Genomic DNA, 20,204 nt, shown 5'->3' on the forward strand with positions numbered 1-20,204 from the left:
GCCCCCTCTTGTCCCACTGCCACAGAGCCCCAGCACACAACCCGGCGATGCAGAAGAGAAATGTGCGATCGGGAAAAGGGTCTAAAGGTTTCCACCCCATATTTGCCTCTGGGGAAGGCGGACACCGAGATTGCAGAACGAAACGACCGTTTAGATGCTGGCGCGAATGGGGTTTGGTGTTGGTGCGAATGCGGATTTGACACGGTTCCATCGAGTCAAAGTGATCGAACTGGGCAATGTCTGTCAAGTGCCTTCGATTTGCATTTTGCTTTTGTGTGTGTGTGTGTGTGTGTGTGTGTGTGTGTGTGTGTGTGTGTGGATCACAATAAGAGATGATGGGTGAGAGGAAATTATTCTAACAAACTGTGTTTTAACATTGGGACCAATTTCCAGTTTACAGTCGTGTAAAGTTTTTTTTGGATTTTGGCTATTACAAATGATGGGTTTTTGTGATTAAGGACATAAATTCTGCAATGATTTGCTTGTTTTTTTACAATAACATTGTTTTAGAAAACAACTAGGAAAAATTCTTTATATCAAGCTTTACCCTAGAAATGATACTAAAAGCCTGAAGCCATTGATGTCATAGATCTCTCCAATCAACGGTCATCCATTTCTTCTCGTACGGTTAAGGCACATGTAGTAACGAACAGACAAAAATAGACGCAAACAAACTACTTCTTCGCATCATCCCACTTCGTGCATGTTGTGTGCTTCATTTTCATACCCACAAGATTAATGAGCTTTCCACCAGAATGCATGCTAAATCCATCCATCCATTCTGTCCCGCACAACCCAACAACGCTGCGTTAGGCTTAGAGTTCACCGTAGATCCATCGTTAACCTCAGTGTCTTGGGAGACCTTCATCTTGAGGATGTTCTTCCTTATATGGCTAGGCCGGTTGTAAGCCGGGGTCGTTGGATTTGACGGGAAAGAAGCGAACAGAAACGTTGTTCAAGATCAAAATTAATATTTCATTACATCCGACGGCCAATGGTATAAAGCACTCGTAACGTGCTTCGAAAATTTTCCGCACGGTTTCTTCCCATCTCGTTCCATTTTCCCATCCGCCGTGTTCTTGTTTTGATGGCTGTGTGTGTATTTTTCCACTTCGTTGCACCGGTGCGTTGTTTTATGAGTCTTGCACTTTTGCATACGTTACGGCCCGTTTTCGCAGCAGCGATCGTAAACACGGGCCGTTGCAATCTCGCTGCAAGGGATAATCGGCCGATGCGGCGAGAGTGGGTGATCGTCTCTGGTAATCGTTCGCGTGAAGCCGGTTAGAACGTTCTAGGATGGTACAGTGTTTGTTTCGCATTGCTTCGGGGCACTAGCCCTGGATTTTTTTCTTTCGAGTCTCGGTTGCTTGATTTCTTAGCCCTGCTAGAATGCTAAATAATTGTAACGGTTGTTGTGGGCATTATTTTTTGCTACCTCTCCGTCGCTCCCGAACCTTCGCCCCCCAAACCAACGGCCGAAGAGATTCTGACGTAGTCAATCTTAATCAAGTTTTGAACTTCTTCGATTCCGGTTCTTGGTGCTTGTGTTGGCGCGATTCGAGATTGTTGGTACTCTTTAAAGAACGGGATTCTTTGCCAACGATAGTCAGTCTAATGGTACGGACGGTGAAGCGCGAGAGATGGATGGGAAACGAATCGTGTCCATGTTTCCTTGAGTGGTCCAGCTGTGGGGTCAACGCGGTGCCCAAGCAGTTTCCCGAACCAGGTTGCATTTGACGATCATCAGATCAGGTTCTAGATATTGGTTCCGCAGGAGACACTAGGCAGGGCAAAAACCGGTAAACAAACCCAACAACCAACTCCAAACGAACGTACTGACCGTCGCAATGGTGCATTCTAAGGGGTTTGGCCCCACAAACAGCTCTAGAAGAAGATTCGTTCCGGGCTAGAGGATAATGGCAGGTAATTTTTGTTGTTGTTTTGTTCGTACCGGGGTTTGGTGAATGTGTTTGGGTTGGCGATCGTGAGAGCTTATTGATTAATCTTCGTCCAGTTTGTGTACGCGGACGCGGAGTGGTCGTAATGGGAAAGGTCACCAGCCGTTGACCGGTTTGCGCGAGATATTCTGTGTGCTTTTCTTCTCATTTCCCTGATAGACTAACGGTTGTTGTACGAATAATGGGTTTCTCGGTTCGTTCCGTTATGGACGAAAAAGGGCAAGCCCTCCAAGAATAGTCAGATTATAGTTGCCAGCACAGAATTATCAGAAATAAGTAAATTCTATGCTATTTCCTAACGTGTGGAATAATTCGACGCTACATGCTGCATGTCAGTGAGTGAGCAGCTCGGCGCATGCAGTTGACGAACTTCAGAAGCTGTGAGCTTAATCCAGTCATCGCCCACGTTGGAGTTTCCAAGAGTCCAAGGGTCAACTATAGCCCACCTAGTCGACCTTCTAAACTCCGACTGTACAAGAATCTCCGCGAGACTTTCTCCTTAATTTCAATCGATCCGACTAATCCCTTGAAACGTACCTCTATACGGCTGATCTTTTGACCAGCACGATCTCTCCAACCGCTTGATCAACCCCTTTTGCTTTGCGGTGGCTATTGATGCTCCTCAACCCACAGGTACTGTACATCTAGATTTGATTTTATTAATTTCTAACCATCACCGTGTCCCCCGCGAACATGGGTATTCTTCTTATCTGACCCACCCCTGGTTGGTGTATGAATTTTGCGATAGCCTTTGCAAAAAAAACTCCAACCCAATCTCCCGGAGAAAGGAATCACTTTAATTGCACATCGATCGCGATTTGACATGCGCCCGTTTGTTCGCGCAGCATATGCGAGGATTTTGGGTGGTCGGCTTTCGCTTCCCCCATTTTCAGTTTCTCCTAGTCGGCACACTGGTAAGGCCGCACATATTGCAAAAAAAAACATTAACCAAAAACTAAAAGATACCATCCGACACAAAATTCGCTCACGGAAGCCGTAGGCGTTGAGTTTGGTGCCCAGGCGGCCCATATTTTGGCGCTTACTGGAACAATAAGAATTTGACCTACTTTCAGCACAAAACCTGGGGACGTGGTGTTGAGCTGATGAAGAATTTAATGCAAACGGGATCGATTATCTTACAGTGAAGAAAGATGGTTGTGCTTTCCAACATGAAGCTGAACTGAAAGTATTCGAATTCCAGGACATACAAATAAGGAAAATGAAAGCTTCCCCGGAGGAAGTGAAACTTTAATCTTACTTCGAAAAGTTTTAATCCCCGTGCAGAAGTGAGACTTGCTTGAGAAATTACAATGAAACGGTACGATCGAATATCTTGCAGTGTTAAAAAACAGCCATTACGGTAAGGATCCACAACTGACCCAGTAAAGTAAAACATTTTTTCCTAGCAGCATTCGTTATAACATGGCTGACAATAAATTGTAACATTCCAGGTCGTTCCCTCGCTGCTTTGGAAATAAGAATCGTTAACCAGCGTAGTGTTTTACCTACATGCCTGCATGGTATCCAATAAACGTAATAAGCCTCCGAGCGCCTGTGATATGGGAGACACGTGGAGATGAAAATTTATTGCTAACTTCCCACCGTCCCTCCCCATTTACTCCCCATTCGCCCTGTTTGCTGACCCGGTTGTCAGTTAGCGACGTACGATGTCAAAGGTCGCTAACCGCCTTCCGGGCGCGCGTATGTACCAAGTATGCCACGATGGCCCAGTTCGAACCACCGGCCGGAAACACAGTTTCACGTGCCATACGGTGCAAACTTATTTGCCTGCAGCGCGTTCCCGATGCAGTGCTGCCGTTGGTGATGTGATTGGATTTCCGATGATTGATGGACGAATGTGGATTGTAACAGAGGCAATTGCAAGTGTGCTGTGAGTGTTATATATTTTTCACTACCAAAGTCATCCCACCCATCCGGCAAGGGTGCAAAAGCTCCTTTACCGTTACGAATGCAATTGAGAGCCATAATCGATCAATTGTTTAATATTTATTTGTTTAACCCAGTACACCGGTGCTTCCGTTAGTGTGCACGTACAATGTGTGGGTAAATTTTAAACCTATAGAATGATAAACACTTTTTCGAAACATTAAACCATAAATTTTGTTCTGTGCGGCACCATCGCCAAATACAACTCAGGTTGTGGTTGGATGTTGTAAATCATTGTTCAATAATTGAATACTGCCGAAAGTACATCCTGTTTGATTGGAAGTGCTTCCGTGCCGCTTTTGATTCCTCTGGAGGAGGTTAGCATTACTCTTCCTCATTGTTTTGTTCCTTACGTTCATTAGTATTTTTTTTACAAACAGTGGTATGATTTTTTATTCTCGGTCACATTTGTTGTTAAAGCTTCAACAGAGCATTGCATCTAACAATTTGGAACAGAATTTTAAGGGTTTTTAAGGGCAAGATATCCAAAAACGCAAAAGTATTAGATGAAAATGGATATGTCGAAATTTAACCAGAAGATATCATAATTACGGCACCCGATTTCACACATTCTTGTTATGGCTCTAAATGTTTGTTTGCTTTGGTTTGTGACATTGTTAAATTTATCACACGATGTCTAATGCTATCTAGGTCATTTCTTAGAACTGATGCTCAATACACGATGCTCTTAACTCACCCACAATGAAATAAATAACCAATAACCTTTTAGTTTTAATTAAAATCGTTATCCCTATTAACCAATTTCCATGAATTGGGCAGTAATGTTAAGTTAATGTTGTTTCATCCATTAGCACTTTCGCACAAAAATTCGACCAGAATTAAAAGCTTACTAATACCAACCATCCTCATCAATTTCCTTCACGTAGATCTATCTCAATTTAGGAAAAAGTTTCACTCCGCACACTGATCGTTATGTAGCATGTTTCCACTGCGCATCAAAACCAACCTTGATCCACTCACGCTTTGATGATAGAATTAAGCAGTCATTATTGGAAACTAGTTTCCCCAAACGCAGCACCGATCGTTTGAGACAGCAATCAAGGTCATCTATGGTGTGGTTGTAAAAGCTGGGAAAAAACTCCCGTCGATGGAACTTCACCCGATCAAGTCAGCGGAAAAGCGAAATTTCCCCCCTTCTTCCTTTCGCACACCCCATCAAAGCTCCGGGGATGGTCCACACCGTGCGAAGAAAGCTGTGTGTACGATCGGGATAAATCGATCGTAGATTTGCGGTCGTGTAGCTTTCGTCCGTTTACAAAACAATGCCAGTAAAACACGTTCGTCTAACGTCGGGGCTGGGAAACGGGCAAAAGTCAATCAGTTAAAAGTGGTGAACAGAAGAGGTCAGCCATTATGTGACCACCACCGGTGCTTCGCTGGCAGTGTGCGGATAAGGTAACCATTGTGGCAGAGATTTCTTTAAGCGGTGAGGAACGACAACCGAGCAATGTGGCTGTTTCGTTACATCGAGTTCGAGACTGACCGATAATTGCTAAAACATGCAAAAATGCGTTCGAGCAAAAGCCGGGGTTCGTTTTGTTTCGGTATTGATCACACGGTACCGATGGGTCGTTCTCTCTTTATTGACTCGCGTTGGGTAATGGCTGACATTTCGTTTCAGCCAAGGGAGGAAAAAACTAAGCGCCCTTTTTGTCCAATCCAACAAGCAACTTTGCACACTTTTAACCTTCCCCGTTTGCTGCTAAAAGCAATGCTAACGACAGTACGGCCAACTAATTCGAGTTAAGCATGTGTCAAAGTGTCAAAGAAGGCGGGAATTGCAAACGAAAAAACGGGAAAGATATAAATCCTTCACAATACGATCACTAATAATAATAAGCGGGCTAGCAAAGAGCGGTGGCCAATTTGTTAGCCGTCCAAATGGGCGACTGCAATTTGTTCAAAACGTTTGTGAAATTTATTGAAATATCACGTATCAGTCCATGGTGGACAGAAAGAACAGGGACCTTCAATCGCATCCACCTGGTTTTTCTAAGGGTGAGGTTTTTTTTTTGAAGCGCACGTTAAGTATGATTACAGTTTCAAACTATTTTTTTTTTGGTTTTTCTGCCATTCACCAGACAACTACTATGCCCCGAAACTGTGGGTTATGCGAAACAAAGAATCACATCACGCATCACAAGTACAAAATAAATACAGAAAATAAAAAAAAGCATTGAAAATCGTTTAACAGCACATCGTTGGCAGATGCATTTTGAATGCGTTAGCAGTAGAGCAGTACGTGGTGGGCCTTAAAATCAGCCCGAAGCAAAAAGTCTCAATCATGCTTCCCCCGACGTGGTGCGTATGCATCTGATTTTATTTTCTGTTTCATTTCACTGATCCCTCCAGCTGAAAAGAGGACACATTGTCTGCTTAAGCTTGCAAATTATTATTTTTTGCACCCACGCCCTCTCACCCTTTGGCTCGTTGGCCACAAAAACAGGACTTTTTTTTTTGTTGGGCTTCAAGAAAAACGAATCACCACAGTGTGTGTGTATGCTCCTGTTCTGGTAGCATATTGCACTGTAGAATAGTGTTTCGCTTATGTCCGAAATATGGTGCAACAGCACATGTTGTTGAGTGGGGCTGTGCTGAAGTGTTGTTTGTTTCTCTCTCACACCACAACACCGTATGGTGACAATTGTCCGACCGCGTGTTTTCGGTGCCCGAGTGTTGATAATGGTCATCTGTCCCGATTGATGATGATTTCGGTTGGAATTTCGATGGAATCAGCACCGGTTGCATATTAAACGTAATGGTTAAAGCTATTTTAAAGAGCTTTTCCATTGCACAATGCATACTATGGATCTGTGTACGTGTGTGTATAGTTTTATGTTAACTGCAGCTGCTGGGCATAAACGGTAGCTAAAAGTCTGTGGTTTGTGTTCCATAATAATAATAAAAATATTCCCTTTTACTTTTAATCATAATTCCATTTACAAATTATTTTGGAAAGCCAATTCATACCAGGTGGTAAATGTTTTATCTGTTTTCCGATTATTCAACGCGAAATGGCTTTAAATTTGTTAGTTGTGGATGAAATGTTATAAATTATCGTTTCAATTAAGATTATGTTTTTCTATACATTCAGTTGACGAATTAATATCTATCCATTATACAATGGTCGAAAGACGATCTTTTTTTAAAGTACAAGTCCATTAACACTATAAAATAAAGCATGTTGCTATTTTGTTTAGTTAATATAATCTAATTGTCCATTTGATTGAAATTTCTTCACCACCATCAACTAACTGATGCATATTACTGGCTTTATCACAGAATCAGCAGCAATTTGGCACGTGTATCATAATCGAAAACTAAAATTAAACAGCAACACACCACCAACTGCCACCAGAACGGTTTGTGCATCGTCGGTACCAAATGCAGCCACAACGGTGCAATTGTGCTGGGTAATTTTCACGTTGTAACGATTTTATTTGTGTGTGTGTGCTGTTCTTGTTTCCAATGCGCTTAAAATAGCACCGCAACATAGTGCGAATGATTAATGAGCTATTAATAAACGGTTCCAGCTGGTGCCCTAAGCAGGCTTCACGTTTACGTTCACAGTTGGTTGACTTTGGATGTTTTTTTTTTTTGCAATTCTCGAAGCTTTGCAACCACAGTGACCGAGTAGAAGATGTATTTTGACAGCACGTGGTGTGTAAAGGGTTTCGTTCGACCTTTGCTGCGAAGGAAAAAACGGAAGATAACGATCGAACGGACCAGCACGACCGTCCCGGAATCGCGTGCCAGTTAGTGTTGCCTTGAAAGGGCCCACCAAGGGTATCCAACTGGAAGAGGGTTCGAGCAAACAGAACGCGCGTAGGGTGATAACAGTGCGTAGCTAAAGGCTGTTGCTGAAGGTGTTACATTGTAGGTATTTATATCTTTCGGTTATCATCAGCATTTTGTTAAATAAAATAAACCCGCTGCTTTTGTAACTAAATAATTTCTAAAAATTGTTCCCCTTCAAGCAACGATCGCAACAAAACCTCAAAACAGTATGTCACCGGCAAAGTTTGAGCTGAATTTTACCGTCAAAAGTTCAAAGCAATAAAGCCAAATATTGCCTTCAAGGTATAAGTGTCTCTTCTGATCCCTTCCGACCACCCGATCCAATCATTGCTGTGCAGAATATGGAAAAATACAAACGCGAACGCTACCTTTCTTCTGAAAATATTCTTTCGCTTAAATAAATTCATTTCCGTTTCGATAGCCCACCCCTCGTTGAATATTCGAAGAAAGCCACCTGCAGCGAATCGCACCCCACTGAACGGATCTTTTTTTCCTCTCTGCTTCGTTGATGCTTTTCCCGTTCTAATTGCTTCATTAAAATTCAATGTCTTTCCACCGTTCGGCGTGGGGTAGGTTCATTTATGCGTACACTCATCTGCATCTGAGGCTACAAAGGAAGGAAGAAAGTTTATTTTGGTTTCCCACAAGGGAGATATCATTATTAAAATTATTGGTAAAAAGTTACAGCTTTATTTGCGGTCAACTTTGGTATTTGCTATGCACGACTTCCCCGCAATGACAAAGAGAATTATTAATTTAAGCTAAATTGAGTATGTATATCATTAGGGAGACGTTTCGATGAAATTACAACCTGCTATTTTTAGTCACTAAAATGCTTTTCTTTAAATACCACCAACACAGCAAATGAATGCTATCCGCATTCTTTCTTGGTATGCTAAAAATAATCTAAACATGCTAGGAAATAATACACCACTGCTTGCCTTCTCACACACGGTTGCCCTTTTCTTTAGAAAATGGGCTAATTTGCACCGACGCCCTTGACGAACGGCTGAGGGTTCGTATATGAGGGGCTCCGCTTTCATAAAAGACCGCTTCTTTACACTCCAACAACTCATTCGTTATTGTTTTCCACCATCGCACGCCACACCGATCCTAATCACGGCAAGACAATTAAACTGTACCAACATTATTGCCCACAACAATCGTAATGAGCGCGCACTAGATGTTACGATTGTGGGCAAACAGGCACAATGATTAACAACAATAACTCACTAAAACAGACAGACACAAAAAAAACAGAAACCGCACCGAAGAAGGTTTCCGAGAGGATTTACCTTAAGCTCAGGTAATGTTACAAGAGACAACTTCAAGGCTGTTTGCAACATTGTACTTGAAGTGTGGAAACATCGGAACTTGTGTTTACACTCAAAACTCACCACAAGCTGCAGAGCAACGCAGGTCGGAAGTATAATTATTGCGAGCATTACTTGACGTTTGAGCTGGTATTGGAGTACTTCTATGTTAAAGGAGATTTGTAAATTATTTTGCAATGTTTGACATGTTACGAAACAATCTTCAAGCGCCTAATGTTGTTGTTTCGAAGAGAATCACATCCAAAATTAGAGCATGCCGTTTTCTGCAACATTGCATCTCAAAAGCTTCCTGCATTGCATTCGTATGCAAGTACAAAAAATCTACAGGAACCTTCAAAGAACCCTGCGAGTGATTAGTTCCGGCAGGTTGATAAGCATCCTGCTGCAGTAAACAGAGCGTGGAAAATGCATTGCCTATGCACGTTGCTACGATGCACACTAAAACAACCCCAACTTTATGAAACAAGAGCTTTTGGGGGTGGTTTGGGACGTTGTTCGGGAAAGTTTCCACTGGTTGTGTGAAGCCTGATTCTCAGGGATCTTTTCAAGTAACGCTGTAATTTAACTTCCACGGTCGATACATCACGTGCTGCCTAAGATTGATCGATAATTTACAATCAGTCCGGTTAGTTTTCCCACCCGTCTACCAGGGCCTGATTGGACCAGCCCTTCGACACCAGCAGCACAAGGTTAAGTTCGTCGGTGCCAGCATCTTTCCCTCCGTGCCGGGCTGCTTCCGTTTAATATCCGCACCCGGTGGCTATATCATGCTGTGGTCTAATTGCACCTACAAAGCCCGCACGATTGTGGCGCTTTCCAACGCCTCGAACGCCAGCGCACCTATCCTGTGCTCACGCGATTATAGTTATTACCCGTTGCACGAAACTCGCCGCGGGTGTACCTTAAAATTTCCGAAAACTTAACAGGGACACTAGCGGAGGTCATGCTAGATTCTAATTTGGTTTCAAAGAATTTTATCTACCCTGAACTAAACCACCGACTGAAAAGGTCGGCTCAAAAACTACCCTCTTAAAAATCTCCACCACGGAAGGCTGCTCTGTTTTGGTGGTTTTGCATTTAGCGGCCAGTTCAGCAAAAGGTCAACGAAGGAGAGAGAGAGGTCTTGTGCGCATTGCCTCATCGCCGTTCCATAGAGTACGCACGTGTAATTAACCGCGTGGCCACGTGAACCGCACCGAAACGCCGGCCGATTTTGTTTGATCGATCGATCGACGAGGCAACTACGCGTCGATCGGTAGTTTTCGACAGATTGGCAGGTTTGGGGTCGGTCGGACGGCGTAGGCCAAGGTTCACGTTTACGCTTTCGGCTTTGGTCCGTTCATTGCTCAAAAACGATTGCGATGAAGAATGGCGGTGTGTATGTGCAGTGGAATTGCATCCAATTTCTTCTAACTTCGACGAGTGGCGCTCATTAGCTGAACACGCGCTTGAACGCCCGGACGCCCCTTTTTGATTTGTCGAATCGCGAGCAAAGTAAACTTTAACTGTTGAGGCCAAGGACACTGGTTGATGGTTGCGAGTTGGCCCCAGTACAGTTCCGAAAATAAAATTAAAAATAAATCCCCATCAGCATGACGGGCTGTCAATTATTTCAATTATATTTGGACAACGGGCACGTTTTCCACCGCCCACAGGGAGGGGGCGCTGAAGGGTTGTTTCGTTGGGAACGAATATTTAACATTGACTGTAAATAATCCCAAAAGGAAAGAGGTGGTGATTGTTGTTGTTGTTGTTGCAGGAAATGCTCAAACATTTATTGGAGCTTTTTGGGTTGAAATACAGGTTTGTACTTATGGGTTTTGGCTGATTTGTTATTTAACATCAAAATTTATATCATTATATTTGTATCATTATTAATGAAATAAAAAAGCTTTATTTCAGATATGTTAATTTTTTTCTTGTAAAAATATTAGTATTTATTGCTCAAAAATCCCTATTTATCAGTCGTCAAACTGCAAAAACCGCAAATTCATTGTAAACTAAAAATTTACTCTCGTGTAGGACCGGCTACAAATCACATTTCCAACCCTTCTCAAGCAAAGCACACACTCAAGATTTCCCTCGCGGATGAAACGAACCGAAATCAACAATAAACAAACACTGTTGAGTTAATTCCAGTCCAAAAGCATTCCGGATCCCGCTCGGTATACAATACGGCTGCATTTGTCATTCGCACAGCCGTCCGAAGCGCTGTCCGGAAAATGCTTCAACGTGCTCATATTTCAAGGCCACGGTGAGGAGCAGCACCAGTAGCAGCACGGTACGTCACGCTACATCCGGCAGACAGACAGAAGCTGCCAAGCGGGACAGCAACCAGAACGGCAACCGCCCGTCAGTGAATGTTGTCGGTCGGGAAAGCTGGCAAGCACCGGGTAGCGCACAGTGCTGAAAGTTGCGCAGAATAATTTAATTAAATAACATCCATCGTGAAGCAATCTGGAACTTGCCACTCTCTGGGTGAAGTTGATTTCATAAACTAACTGTGGGGCACTGTCGTGCGTCGCACGTTTAGGTAGTGCGAGTAAGAAAAAAGCCGACTCGTTTCCAAGTTACGAGTTTTTTTTTCTTGATGTAGAGTTCTCCAAAATGGTGGTGAAAAGAGCTTCGAAGTGGAGATGGTTCTTTCGGAAGGAAGACAAACAGATGCACTGGATGTCTCGTTTTGTGACATGTTGACTGAAACACTTTCCAAACCCCACCAGGGGGAACTGATCCCCGCACCGTGCCACGGAAAGCTTTGGGGCATTTCCAAAGGGCTCCGTGGAACTTCGTGCTGCAACGTGAAGCGTTGATGGCTGCTCGATGAATGTAATTGAGATGCACTCCGCACCGAAAGGGCTCGTACACTTTATCGTACTCTCTGTTGCCCTCCTTCACGGCCACCCGGTACTGCATACCAATTACTTGTACGATGCGTTCATCGTTCCACCCAGTCCTGGCTGCAGTGGCACTGTCCTGTCTGGCACGGTTGTGTTGTAACCGAACTCCACCATGTTGTGAACGGTGCGGAAGTGCAGTAAATTTCTGTCAACCTACAAAACCCACGCCCTTCATTATGCACCACCCCGAACACCGGGAATCTTGCTGCTTCCCTTGAGACAAGTTTCACCCACGCTTTTCTCTAAGTACCACGAATGTATTTTCTAGCCCGTTGCACAATGCGTATGCCATTTTCCACCTCTACCCTGCGCGATGTTTGTTTTACTTACTACGCCTGGTGGTTCATACACTTTCCGGTGGTCCCGGATTGACTGGCAAATTGCCTTCCTCACACACACACATAGACAGAGCATTCATCCACATGTGTACAGATGAAGTGTCTCGCAGTCCCGCTTGTTGGAAAATGGAATTGAAATTCATATTTGACATAATTAGTAGGGTAATATATTCATTGCAACATTGTGTGCCTCGTCCTGCGCAACGGGGGATGGATTTTATGGTTCACCCCAGTTTATCTTCATAAGCATTGCAGATCTTTGCCCGAATTACTTTACATTTTGGCTCCCTGGCACCCGAAAGAGCTATGTCCTCCGATGGCCAATTGCCGCACGGTCTCCAACGGGACATCGTTTAGCTAGCATAGTAAACCCTTTCGAAGCTATCCTTTCATTGCGCATCATCCACCCACACCGGGAATGGGTACGTGGCGGGCAAAGTGCACAACTAAACGATCCGGAAAATGGGTTTCGAATAGAGTGTTCCCTGTTTTCGGTCATGCTGGGTGAGAAAAGTTTAAATTTGTGAGGATCTGCACTTTTGGCCTTGTCGATCTACTGACACACACAAATTTGGCAGAATGGGGAAATTACACTGTGCATCACAATCACCATCATCATCATCATCATCATCATCATCATCATCGTCGTCGTCGTTTGACTTCATTCTCGTTGTTTGGACTGGAAAATTGAGTGGCCGAACTTGTTCCTTCCGTTCCACGGCCGAACGATGTGATTGCTGTATTTATTTCTATTGCGCCATGCTTGTTTTTCTCTACGCCTTTCTTCATCCATTTGGAGCAAACGATAAAACCGGAAAGCTTTTCCCCAAAAGCGTAGAACGAGCGAAAATGAGGGTGGAAGAGCGATGCTGCAATCCGCGAGCTCGTTCATGGTCGTACACAGCGAGGTGGAAAAAGTGGAACCCCCTTCAGGCTAACTAGCCATACCGACCGGGTAGCAGCCATATAATTGTACGGCAACCGGAAACGATGGATGAAATTAGCGTAAAATTAGTTGTTCACAGATTTGGCAGGCGTACACCGGGGCCCGGTCGTAAACATAAACGGATCGAAACGAATCTGCCCCTTTTTCGCGTCTCGTTTACTTTCCCAATGCGCTCCAATGCGTGCTCGGGAAATGGGGGAAAAAAATGGTGACAATATTGTGACGGGATGCTTCGTACACATTGTGAGGATGTTCACGGCCAATGCCTCATTCAAGGCGGCTACGGTACGTATCCAACGGTTTTTGCATGTTACCGAGCGAGCGGCTCTCTGTCAGTAGGGCAAGGATGCAAACTTGGGCAAGCGTGCGACTGTTTGTTCGTGTCCTTCAGCGGCTCGATCTTGGAATGGAGCTGATAGCAGCACCGTGGTGCAACCGATGGAAATAAAGAGGGTTGTTATTGCTGCTTTTTTGTTATCGTAGAACGATGAAGGTTGCGTAGTCCTTGCACAGGACACAGGGTTCTGGTTTGTACACAGTTGGTACGGTTCCGTCTAGTAACGGTTACAAAGGAAAAATATATTTACAACAAAGTAGGAAATTGCTTGGAAGGCAAGGAAGGTTAAGAAATGTAATATATTTTTTTTATTATTCTAGTGCGTGATGATGATGATGCGCTTTGGCGTATAGTCACATAAAATTGTAACAAAAAAATAACATAAAAATCATCAAAAATTTTACTCTAAAATTACCTAAACAAAAAATAAATTGAAAACTAAGCTAATTAAAAACTAAGTGCTAAGTGCTAGGCTAGGGAAAAAAATTGCATACCTGCAGAGGTAATGGACTCAACGCACAATCTGTTATTTATTTAACTTCTATCATCACTTCTTCAAATCACTAAACCAACCGAAACCAACCAACCAAACTCTCTCCAAACTTCATACGATTCAAATGCGTTTCATACGCGCTAACTCTAATGGAAAATGGACGCACCCATAAACATTAGTGCTTTTTTCAACGCACAGTCGGTTGAAGCGGAACAAAAGAAGTACACTCGATAACATTCCCTAACACACTTTGTGCACGGAATTTAGTCAACTGCGAGCGGCTAAAGTATTTGCATTTGATACACTACCATTGCCATTGTTTGCCGTTCTGCGGTTACCCTTGGAACAGTTTTCAATTTCGAAATCCAACCCACCGGGGCATTGAGCGTATACAAAACGGGAGTCCAAACAGGCGACGCTTCAATATCCTTTTCCGTTTCCCTTCCTCCTGTTTCAACTTCCTTTAGAACGAATCGACCCGTAAAGAGGAAAATTCCAAACACTTCCCCCCTCACGGCCCACGGTCTCACAGCAGTGAACATTCCAGGCCAAAAAGTTTATAATTGATAAAGCGATCGTTTGCGTTTTTTTCTGAACGCTTTTCGCCCGACTACGACGCTCAATCGGTGGTGTTGTACCAAATTTTCACCCAAAAGTCGCGTGCCATGTGCGGTATACGGTTTCGGTGTCGATTGAACTATCGATTCACGCTTCACGCTACCAACCTGTGGCGCGTGGACCGGTTTTGGCACTATTCGGTCGAGCGTCGCGTCGAAAGTGTTGCGATTTTCGGGCGGATATCAATTTTCGCTCACGTTTCATGTGCCGTATCGTGCCGATTTTCCCACAGCTCCCCCGTTGGCGAAGTATAACGATTGTGATAAATTGTTTCTTCTTCCGGAAGTTTGCGTTCCATTCGGATGGTGCGAAGTTCGGTACGCTTGTACCCGGGAAGCACCTTGGAGGTATGGCAATTTGATAATGTTTGTATCATTTTCAGCTATCTAACGACTGATAATCCCATTTGGGTTGGAATAGATGTAGGGTTTTTGGCCACTCGTTGTAATGTGCCGACGAAAACAAGCTCATTATGCGACCAATCCCAGTTGCGATGGAAGCTGGAAAATCATCACCAGTCTCCCTGGTTGTAACGGAAGTGAGAAGGTAACCGTGTCCCGGTGGATGAAAAGTGGAATGTGAATGCAAAGAACGCTAATTTCCTCTTTGTATTCTGATGAGTTTAATTAATGAACCACAATCGTTTAATGCATAATTATGCAGCATGTTATGAAATCACCGGGAAAATGGTGATTCATCTACCCACCCACCCGGTCAGGTGCATGCCATTGACAGTGAAAGCCATTACTGTTTCTTTTTATTTTGCACATTTTGGAGCGATTCGTTTTTGAACGTTATTTGATCAGAAAAAAAGGGAAAAAACAAAGTTCGCTTGTTGCGGGTATTTATGCTGCCCAGAAAGATCTCATAATAGGCCCCCTAAGCCGCCTGTTGATTACCGGGCTCTTCTGTTTTTTATTTCACATCGCATTGTCTTCGCAATAGGGTTAGGATATTTTCTCGCGGTGGTGCGTGCATCGTTACCGAAAAGTGTGATGAGAAAATTGCGTGACCGATTCCAACAGCCCGTTAAACTTGTTCCAATGGGCATTGATACGGCAAATACTGTCGAGAAAAACAGCACGAAAAATCGAATAAAACCGCAACTCTGAAAACTCGAAATTCGCAGCCCCGGGCATTGCTGTGCTCGGTTGCGATATTTTCAGTAGATTTATTCACACCGATTCCGATCGAACCACTGAAGCTGTCGCTTCAAACGTGCCAGAAACACACACAAAAAAAAAACAATCGATTGAGCATTTCCGGAAAGGTGGGAGCTGTGGAAAGGTACGTGGGACAGAAACCCTCGGTGCAGGAAGCGTTGAAACGTGCAGCGAGGAAACTCCCCGCATCCGGATGTGATGAAACGAAACGTAACGTCACTACGCAATGTCAAATGAATAAAGTGGCCGATTATTTGTTCCTTTCCATCTTTTTTGTTGTTGTTGTTGTCACATTCAGAGGAAAAACAGCATGTGTTTTTCGCGCTATGTCTTGTCGTACACTCGTGGCACGGTGGGAACCCGACTGTAAGCTAAACGTGACTGGCTCCGAGTATGTTGGCGCTCTGTATTCTCGAAATGTGAAGCGTACCTGTCAACAGCACACCCAGATTAAGGTAGAAACACACGTGTGCACGGGTTGGATTTCTGAAATGGCTTAATAATTTACCAATTCGGACGATGTTTCGAAGGAATTTGATGACACGCCGCTAGTGGCATCATGCAAGAGACCAATGCCGATGTTATCTGATTGTCGTGCCGAAATTGGTACACCGGTCGGACTTCGGCAACGTTCAGAATAATTCAACAATGACAGCTTCCGCGCTGGTCGATGACAGGGTGCTGATGTTTCTCGGTAAAGTTCACAATTTCAGATACCCTGATGGAAAAGTCCACGAAAATTGGAAGTGGTGTGCCTGAGGAAACTCTTCAATCTCAAAACAATATTTATTCTTGCAATTTAAGTTATGTAAATCGGTATTTTCATTCGTACTAAAGCCTAGAAGTATACAATTATTTAAATATATTTCCTTTTTTCATCACACACTTGAAAAAACTTATAGCTGATCGAAATACGCGGCACCTAAAAAAATCATAGCTAGGAAAAAAACACTCCTTGCAATTATGAATCCATACTTCCAGGATTTTCAAACACAATACATAATGCCTTTGCTATTGCCCCACCAGTTTGTTATTATTGCACGCTGCTGCCTGTTTAAATACCCATAAACAACCGAATAAAATCACCATTAAACAACCCATTTAATGCACATATAATGCAGCGTAGCGCCGTCATAAACACACACCGCAACACGAACACCCATTCGCACTTTGCAAAACGGCCTGTGTACGCCTTATTATCGTTAATTGCATTGACACTCCGTGTGGCTCCGTGCGTTGCCGTTCCAAAGCTTTAGAACGCGATACATCTGGCCAGAACTTGGAACGCACTCTAAGTGTGCATTACCTTTTAGTCATACCCTGCACCAGATGCCAGATTGAAAATGGGGAGCCCAGGCCCTGGTTATAGCAAACTCGCCCGTACAACGCTCCGCTACGCTAAACCAGCGCCGGACAACTGGCACGCGACTCACTTTGGGTTCGAGATTTTCGTCGCCTTTCGTCACGGTTTGTCGTTTTGTGTCGTAGCCGAAGTTTGAACCGGGACACATTTATGGGACGTTGTCAACGAGTGGCTTTATTGGCTCACAAGAGATTGGCCGCCGTGTTTGTTTTACCATTGTGTACCGGAATGGGCTGGTCCGCAAAGTGACCAGCACGATTAGTCATCGGTTATGGCGGCACAGGAAAACTCCGGTACAGAATGAAGTGGAAATAATGTTATGTGCTTGCGCTTTTTTTTGCTCATATGGCTAACGAGAGAACACATGTTAATGTGGGATGAAGGTGGATAAGAACTTCTGGTGGTTAGCACCAACTCCAGCAAAGCACCCGCTGGAAAACACCCTGTCCACTGTGTGTTTCTATTAGCACGACATGCACGTGCTTTGTGGGGCAGGATAGTCATTCAATTTATACGATGTGAGTTGCTTTATCCCTCCTGTCGTCATTACATTCACTGACTCCACCGGCGTTCCTCGCTACGGGGAATGTGCGCTAGGTATGTTTTTATTAATTTATTGAACCAAAGAACCAAACGCAAAAACTTCTACGCCTAACAAAGAAGTCATAATTATTCACCGTACCGATCGCATATCTTGGTTGGAATTTTCTTTATAACTTAAATAAATTTATGAACCCTCTCGCTTCCAGTGACTGAATAGGGATGGTGAACAGAGGTCTCCATATGTGAACCTAATGCCTAGCCATTTTTTTTCGCCTATCCCTAAGCACAAACTGCGTATGTGACTCGGTTATTGCGCTAGTCACCGGGCAAAGCATAATTTATCACGGCACTTTCAAATGGAGTCATGGATGCAAAACAATAACGCCATGTTGGAGTCTCCAAACGAAACGGAACGCAGGATGGTCACGAGGCAAGGTGTGACCACCGTCTCGAAAAAGTACCATTTCTCGGGCAGTACAAAACTAGGAAAAGAAGTATGCCAGTGGGAACCTTCGTACGTGAAATTCATACGGAAATATGTAGATACACGGTTGCACACGAACCAACGAAGCGGGCGAGCGAGTTGAGCGAGTTCCATTTTGTCTCACTGTGCGCACCGTTTGACGATTTATTGTCGTACAGGGAAAGTTACTTTTTCTTTCGGAGCAGATAATTACCCTGAATGCGTTTCGTCAGGTTGCTCGGTAGCATGTGAGGCACAGCACAGCCGGTAAGAAATTAAAAAATAATTCAGCTTATCCTCAAACTATGCCGTGAATGTTTTACTTCAAACAGTGAATAAATGCGTAGGCTTGCGTCGTGGCACGCGCGCTCTGATCTGTTCTATAGCGTGGTTTCGTATTGTGGGCCATAAATAACTGTCACGTACACCACAACCAGCCGCGTAGTTAAAGCGCCAGGTGAAGGTGTCCACCCTATGCACTTACCTCTTGCACGCTCGGAAGCAGCGAGTTATCGGCGGATCTGGTGTGGTACCGTAATTGGACGTACGAAGATAGCTAGTCCTATTCTAGAGAGATATTCGAGGGCAGTGCTGTAACACTCGCTGCTAAACCTGTAATGTCCTTGCCGCGAGGTGTGCAACGCTGTGTCCTATGTGGAGTAAAGACAAATTTGAGTATTAATTCTCAATTAACCATATACCGGTGTGACGACACTAACACCGCGTCTTAAACCAATTATCGTATTTGGATATACACAACGGGACAGCATTGTGTTTAAGGCTAAAAGGTGAGTTATGTTGATTTCCCTCCCGATACCGGTTATTGACGCTCCGTTAGAGTGGTCCAAATTTAGCTATGCCAAGCTAGAAGATCCGGACCTGAAGTACCGTTGCATTCTTGTCGATGCACTCGTGTACCGCAAACATCCTTAACGGGATGCACGAGCGGATGGCATCAGCAGATGACTTCAAACGAACGACCTTCGCGGATGTTTCACCGGTTAGGTACATGACCATACCGGGAAAGGAGTGAGAAGTGGAGAGTCCGATCTGCATCTTTGGATTTTTGTGCGTTGGAGCAACGTTGTCGAGATGACATCACCAGCAGGATTTATTATGGATAGGGGATCGGGCGATTGGATGCTTTACGGTCTGCATAACGCTTGCGAGTGCTGTCAGATGATGAAGATTGATGAATAGCAAAAGCAGCTAACGGAGTGTACTCAACTTTGGGGCGATGGATTGTTTATGCAGTAAAAATATCTCCAGTTCTGGTTGAGTAATATTGATGTGCGAAGGTTTTGTATTACTCTCGGAGAAATGTCTGATTTTGTTGCTTTAACAACTCCAAACCGTTTGAAAGTAAACATTTGTTGTGCTTTGTGTTTTGCAATTTAGGGTTTTAATATACGTTATTTTTTGACCGCAGAAGCACTCTCAGTTAGGTGTTGAGTTACGGTTTCTTTTACATACTTTTAAGATTTTCTGTCCTGCCTTGTATCATCACACTGTTTACGAGAGTTCCACAACTAACCAATTCCACAAGAATTGGCCCACTTCAACCCAAAGTTCAGAAAACGTGCCATCAGTTTATTGTAAAAAGATCAAACTTTCATCACACGTAGCACACTTCAATATTTCCACTTCCTATTCATACGCCACACCCGGAAAAGCACCATTGGGGAAAAAAGCTTTCCGTAATGAAATTTAGAAATTCAATCCAATATACATTCGTGCTGCGTTCTGGTGGTCTTTTTTTTCCTATCGTCGATCGTACACATGAGAACGAAAAGTGTACGGATGCGTTTAGTCTTAGATGGACGAGAACACAACTTTCCTCTGCCCGTGTAACACAAGGCGTTGAGTTTCCCGACCAACACTATCATTTATGCCCGCATAACTTCACCACAATCGAGCCAAAAGCCATCGTGGTACAACGTGGTGTGGTGGGTTGATCATTCTGATCAACTTTCTTCAATCAC

This window comes from Anopheles marshallii, chromosome 3, assembly GCF_943734725.1.
Source record: "Anopheles marshallii chromosome 3, idAnoMarsDA_429_01, whole genome shotgun sequence".
Taxonomy (NCBI): Eukaryota; Metazoa; Arthropoda; class Insecta; order Diptera; family Culicidae; genus Anopheles; species Anopheles marshallii.